General features: G+C 53.5%; 1 protein-coding gene across 3 annotated transcripts in view; it reads left to right on the top strand.

Annotated features, from left to right (window-relative positions):
- Positions 1 to 7,113, top strand: part of LOC110503413 (ventricular zone-expressed PH domain-containing protein) — a 195,402-nt gene that overhangs the window by 75,862 nt on the left and 112,427 nt on the right. The window lies entirely within an intron of this gene.

Below are 7,113 nucleotides of genomic sequence, written 5' to 3' on the forward strand. Positions count from 1 at the left end.
CACACACACACACACACACACACACACACACACACACACACACACACACACACACACACACACACACACACACACACACACACACACACACACACACACACACACACACACACAGACTCAAACACACACACAGGAACACATAGGAACACACACACACACACACACACATACACACACACACACACACACAGACACGTAGTCCAGCACAACCAATGAGTAATGCATCGTTGGAGGTGTGAAGAGAGGTGGGGGAGAGAAGAGAGGTGGGGGAGTGAAGAGAGGTGGGGGAGAGAAGAGAGGTGGGGGAGAGAAGAGAGGTGGGGGAGAGAAGAGAGGTGGGGGAGTGAAGAGAGGTGGGGGAGAGAAGAGAGGTGGGGGAGAGAAGAGAGGTGGGGGAGAGAAGAGAGGTGGGGGAGTGAAGAGAGGTGGGGGAGAGAAGAGAGGTGGGGGAGAGAAGAGAGGTGGGGGAGTGAAGAGAGGTGGGGGAGAGAAGAGAGGTGGGGGAGAGAAGAGAGGTGGGGGAGAGAAGAGAGGTGGGGGAGTGAAGAGAGGTGGGGGAGAGAAGAGAGGTGGGGGAGTGAAGAGAGGTGGGGGAGTGAAGTGAGGTGAGGGAGTGAATAGAGGTGGGGGAGTGAAGAGAGGTGGGGGAGTGAAGAGAGGTGGGGGAGTGAAGAGAGGTGGGGGAGTGAAGAGAGGTGGGGGAGAGAAGAGAGGTGGGGGAGTGAAGAGAGGTGGGGGAGTGAAGAGAGGTGGGGGAGAGAAGAGAGGTGGGGGAGAGAAGAGAGGTGGGGGAGAGAAGAGAGGTGGGGGAGTGAAGAGAGGTGGGGGAGAGAAGAGAGGTGGGGGAGAGAAGAGAGATGGGGGAGAGAAGAGAGGTGGGGGAGTGAAGAGAGGTGGGGGAGTGAAGAGAGGTGGGGGAGAGAAGAGAGGTGGGGGAGAGAAGAGAGGTGGGGGAGTGAAGAGAGGTGGGGGAGAGAAGAGAGGTGGGGGAGAGAAGAGAGATGGGGGAGAGAAGAGAGGTGGGGGAGTGAAGAGAGGTGGGGGAGAGAAGAGAGGTGGGGGAGAGAAGAGAGATGGGGGAGAGAAGAGAGGTGGGGGAGTGAAGAGAGGTGGGAGAGAGAAGAGAGGTGGGGGAGTGAAGAGAGGTGGGGGAGAGAAGAGAGGTGGGGGAGAGAAGAGAGGTGGGGGAGAGAAGAGAGGTGGGGGAGAGAAGAGAGGTGGGGGAGTGAAGAGAGGTGAGGGAGTGAAGAGAGGTGGGGGAGAGAAGAGAGGTGGGGGAGTGAAGAGAGGTGGGGGAGTGAAGTGAGGTGAGGGAGTGAATAGAGGTGGGGGAGTGAAGAGAGGTGGGGGAGTGAAGAGAGGTGGGGGAGTGAAGAGAGGTGGGGGAGTGAAGAGAGGTGGGGGAGAGAAGAGAGGTGGGGGAGTGAAGAGAGGTGGGGGAGAGAAGAGAGGTGGGGGAGAGAAGAGAGGTGGGGGAGAGAAGAGAGGTGGGGGAGTGAAGAGAGGTGGGGGAGAGAAGAGAGGTGGGGGAGAGAAGAGAGATGGGGGAGAGAAGAGAGGTGGGGGAGTGAAGAGAGGTGGGGGAGAGAAGAGAGGTGGGGGAGAGAAGAGAGGTGGGGGAGTGAAGAGAGGTGGGGGAGAGAAGAGAGGTGGGGGAGAGAAGAGAGGTGGGGGAGAGAAGAGAGGTGGGGGAGTGAAGAGAGGTGGGGGAGAGAAGAGAGGTGGGGGAGAGAAGAGAGATGGGGGAGAGAAGAGAGGTGGGGGAGTGAAGAGAGGTGGGGGAGAGAAGAGAGGTGGGGGAGTGAAGAGAGGTGGGGGAGAGAAGAGAGGTGGGGGAGAGAAGAGAGGTGGGGGAGAGAAGAGAGGTGGGGGAGAGAAGAGAGGTGGGGGAGTGAAGAGAGGTGGGGGAGTGAAGTGAGGTGAGGGAGTGAATAGAGGTGGGGGAGTGAAGAGAGGTGGGGGAGTGAAGAGAGGTGGGGGAGAGAAGAGAGGTGGGGGAGTGAAGAGAGGTGGGGGAGTGAAGTGAGGTGAGGGAGAGAAGAGAGGTGGGGGAGTGAAGAGAGGTGGGGGAGTGAAGTGAGGTGAGGGAGAGAAGAGAGGTGGGGGAGTGAAGAGAGGTGGGGGAGTGAAGAGAGGTGGGGGAGAGAAGAGAGGTGGGGGAGTGAAGAGAGGTGGGGGAGTGAAGAGAGGTGGGGGAGAGAAGAGAGGTGGGGGAGAGAAGAGAGGTGGGGGAGTGAAGAGAGGTGGGGGAGTGAAGAGAGGTGGGGGAGAGAAGAGAGGTGGGGGAGTGAAGAGAGGTGGGGGAGAGAAGAGAGGTGGGGGAGTGAAGAGAGGTGGGGGAGAGAAGAGAGGTGGGGGAGAGAAGAGAGGTGGGGGAGTGAAGAGAGGTGGGGGAGAGAAGAGAGGTGGGGGAGTGAAGAGAGGTGGGGGAGAGAAGAGAGGTGGGGGAGTGAAGAGAGGTGGGGGAGAGAAGAGAGGTGGGGGAGAGAAGAGAGGTGGGGGAGTGAAGAGAGGTGGGGGAGAGAAGAGAGGTGGGGGAGTGAAGAGAGGTGGGGGAGTGAAGAGAGGTGGGGGAGTGAAGAGAGGTGGGGGAGTGAAGTGAGGTGGGGGAGTGAAGAGAGGTGGGGGAGTGAAGAGAGGTGGGGGAGTGAAGAGAGGTGGGGGAGTGAAGTGAGGTGGGGGAGTGAAGAGAGGTGAGGGAGTGAAGAGAGGTGGGGGAGAGAAGAGAGGTGGGGGAGTGAAGTGAGGTGGGGGAGAGAAGAGAGGTGAGGGAGTGAAGAGAGGTGGGGGAGAGAAGAGAGGTGGGGGAGTGAAGAGAGGTGGGGGAGTGAAGAGAGGTGGGGGAGTGAAGTGAGGTGGGGGAGAGAAGAGAGGTGGGGGAGTGAAGAGAGGTGGGGGAGTGAAGAGAGGTGGGGGAGTGAAGTGAGGTGGGGGAGTGAAGAGAGGTGAGGGAGTGAAGAGAGGTGGGGGAGAGAAGAGAGGTGGGGGAGTGAAGTGAGGTGGGGGAGAGAAGAGAGGTGGGGGAGTGAAGAGAGGTGGGGGAGTGAAGTGAGGTGGGGGAGAGAAGAGAGGTGGGGGAGAGAAGAGAGGTGGGGGAGAGAAGAGAGGTGGGGGAGTGAAGTGAGGTGGGGGAGAGAAGAGAGGTGGGGGAGTGAAGAGAGGTGGGGGAGTGAAGAGAGGTGGGGGAGAGAAGAGAGGTGGGGGAGAGAAGAGAGGTGGGGGAGTGAAGAGAGGTGGGGGAGTGAAGAGAGGTGGGGGAGTGAAGAGAGGTGGGGGAGTGAAGCGAGGTGGGGGAGTGAAGAGAGGTGAGGGAGTGAAGAGAGGTGGGGGAGAGAAGAGAGGTGGGGGAGTGAAGAGAGGTGGGGGAGTGAAGAGAGGTGGGGGAGTGAAGAGAGGTGGGGGAGTGAAGAGAGGTGAGGGAGTGAAGAGAGGTGGGGGAGTGAAGAGAGGTGGGGGAGTGAAGAGAGGTGGGGGAGTGAAGAGAGGTGGGGGAGAGAAGAGAGGTGAGGGAGTGAAGAGAGGTGGGATAGGATAGGGGCTAGTGGGTGTGAATGGGACTCATTTGGGGGGGGGGTCTAAATGGGGATATTGGGGGGGTTCTAAATGGGGATATTGGGGGGGTTCTAAATGGGGATATTGGGGGGGTTCTAAATGGGGATATTGGGGGGGGGTTCTAAATGGGGATATTGGGGGGGTTCTAAATGGGGATATTGTTCTCGCTCTCACTTTAGTTTATTTATTTATTGTTCCAACTGACTCAAAGTGTGTGTGTGTGTGTGTGTGTGTGTGTGTGTGTGTGTGTGTGTGTGTGTGTGTGTGTGTGTGTGTGTGTGTGTATTCATGGGGGATGGCGTAATTACTTCCTCATGGGATTTTTAAGGATTTGACTCCACCCCTCCCACCCCCACACTCCTGCTGCCTCTCTCTTTCTCTTTCTCACTCCCTGTCTCTCTCCCTGCCTATCTCTCTCCCTGTCTCTCTCCCTGCCCCTCTCTCTCCCTGTCTCTCTCCCTGCCTCTCTCCCTGTCTATCTCTCTCCCTGTCTCTCTCGCTGCCTCTCTCTCCCTGTCTCTCTCCCTGTCTCTCTCCCTACCTCTCTCTCTTCCTGTCTCTCTCCCTGCCTCTCTCTCTCCCTGTCTCTCTCCCTGCCTCTCTCTCTTCCTGTCTCTCTCCCTGCCTCTCTCTCTCCCTGTCTCTCTCCCTGCCTCTCTGTCCCTGTCTCTCTCTCTCCCTGTCTCTCTCCCTGCCTCTCTCTCTCCCTGTCTATCTCTCTCCCTGTCTCTCTCCCTGCTTCTCTCTCTCCCTGTCTCTCTCCCTGCCTCTCTCTCCCTGTCCCTCTCCCTGCCCCTCTCTCTCTCTCTCTATCCCTCCCTGTCTCTTTCCCTCTCTCTCTTCCTCTCTCTCTCGTTCTCTGAAGCAAGTGGGTGGACGTGCTACCCTGAGGTCTTAAAAACATGAAAGCACTTTCCCCCTTTATTTAATAACACATGAGAGAGGGAAGAGTGACCTCCCTGTGACCTCCTAACACACAACTGAACGGAGGTGACTGGGGGAGAAAGACATAGAGAGAAAGAGAGAGAGAGAGAGGGAGATAGGGAGAGGGGTAGAGAGAGAGAGAGGGGAGAGTGACCTCCCTGTGACCTCCTAACACACAACTTAACGGAGGTGACTGGGGGATTTTGAGAAAGACATAGAGAGAAAGAGAGAGGGATGGAGATAGAGAGAGGGAGATAGGGAGAGAGGTAGAGAGAGAGATAGAGGGGAGAGTGACCTCCCTGTCTTGACCTCCTAACACACAACTTAACGGAGGTGACTGGGGGATTTTGAGAAAGACATAGAGAGAAAGAGAGAGGGATGGAGATAGAGAGAGAGAGAGAGGGGGAGGGAGAAAGAGAGAGAGAGAGGGAGAGAGAGAGAGAGAGAGATAGGGGAAGATCTATCAGAAGATAGCACCTAGATCTTCTGCACAGATTCTGTCAGACTTGGGCCCTGACAGTAAATCTCAGAATGCTATACATACCTCGGCCTAAACTTCAGCACCACAGGCAACTTCCACAAAGCTGTGAACGAGCTGAGAGACAAGGCAAGAAGGGTCTTCTATGCCACCAATAAAAACATACAATTAAACATACCAATTAGGATCTGGCTAAAAATACTTGTATAACCCTATGCCCTTTATGGTTGTGAGGTCTGGTATCTGCTCACCACCCATAAAGGATTGCACAGGATACCTTGACCTACTGTAAGTAAGACTCAATGTAGTGCTAAGAACATAACTGTGGAATTATTCATATCTCAGATCTCATAGAGCCCTAAAGTATTCATATCTCAGATCCCATAGAGCCCTAAAGTATTCATATCTCAGATCCCATAGAGCCCTAAAGTAGTCATATCTCAGATCCCATAGAGCCCTAAAGTATTCATATCTCAGATCCCATAAGAGCCCTAAAGTATTCATATCTCAGATCCCATAGAGCCCTAAAGTATTCATATCTCAGATCCCATAGAGCCCTAAAGTATTCATATCTCAGATCCCATAGAGCCCTAAAGTATTCATATCTCAGATCCCATAGAGCCCTAAAGTATTCATATCTCAGATCCCATAGCGCCCTAAAGTATTCATATCTCAGATCCCATAGAGCCCTAAAGTATTCATATCTCAGATCCCATAGAGCCCTAAAGTATTCATATCTCAGATCCCATAGAGCCCTAAAGTATTCATATCTCAGATCCCATAGAGCCCTAAAGTATTCATATCTCAGATCCCATAGAGCCCTAGGCTATTCATATCTCAGATCCCATAGAGCCCTAGGGTATTCATATCTCAGATTCCATAGAGCCCTAAAGTATTCATATCTCAGATCCCATAGAGCCCTAAAGTATTCATATCTCAGATCCCATAGAGCCCTAAAGTATTCATATCTCAGATCCCATAGAGCCCTAAAGTATTCATATCTCAGATCCCATAGAGCCCTAGGGTATTCATATCTCAGATCCCATAGAGCCCTAAAGTATTCATATCTCAGATCCCATAGAGCCCTAAAGTATTCATATCTCAGATCCCATAGAGCCCTAGAGTATTCATATCTCAGATCCCATAGAGCCCTAAAGTATTCATATCTTTAAAGAAGATGTTCAGGAGTGTCTTTCAGGCTTTTGCATGTTTGCAGGTGTATGTGTTTTTTGTCTTGTTTTTAATGTGTGTGTGTGTGTGTGTGTGTGTGTGTGTGTGTGTGTGTGTGTGTGTGTGTGTGTGTGTGTGTGTGTGTGTGTGTGTGTGTGTGTGTTGTGTGTGTGTGTGTGTGTGTGTGTGTGTGTGTGTGTGTGTGTGTGTGAAGTGGTGTAAAGTGCTTATCTAGAGAACATCCCTACTGCCTCTGATCTGGAGGACTCACTAAACAGAGAACATCCCTGGTCATCCCTACTGCCTCTGATCTGGAGGACTCACTAAACAGAGAACATCCCTGGTCATCCCTACTGCCTCTGATCTGGAGGACTCACTAAACAGAGAACATCCCTGGTCATCCCTACTGCCTCTGATCTGGAGGACTCACTAAACAGAGAACATCCCTGGTCATCCCTACTTGCCTCTGATCTGGAGGACTCACTAAACATAGAACATCCCTGGTCATCCCTACTGCCTCTGATCTGGAGGACTCACTAAACAGAGAACATCTCTGTTCATCCCTCCTGCCTCTGATCTGGAGGACTCACTAAACAGAGAACATCCCTGGTCATCCCTACTGCCTCTGATCTGGAGGACTCACTAAACAGAGAACATCCCTGGTCATCCCTACTGCCTCTGATCTGGAGGACTCACTAAACATAGAACATCCCTGGTCATCCCTACTGCCTCTGATATGGAGGACTCACTAAACAGAGAACATCCCTGGTCATCCCTACTGCCTCTGATCTGGAGGACTCACTAAACAGAGAACATCCCTGGTCATCCCTACTGCCTCTGATCTGGAGGACTCACTAAACAGAGACCATCCCTGGTCATCCCCTACTGCCTCTGATCTGGAGGACTCACTAAACAGAGAACATCCCTACTGCCTCTGATCTGGAGGACTCACTAAACAGAGAACATCCCTGGCCATCCCTACTGCCTCT

The sequence above is a fragment of the Oncorhynchus mykiss genome, chromosome 24 (genome assembly GCF_013265735.2).
Source record: "Oncorhynchus mykiss isolate Arlee chromosome 24, USDA_OmykA_1.1, whole genome shotgun sequence".
Lineage (NCBI taxonomy): Eukaryota > Metazoa > Chordata > Actinopteri > Salmoniformes > Salmonidae > Oncorhynchus > Oncorhynchus mykiss.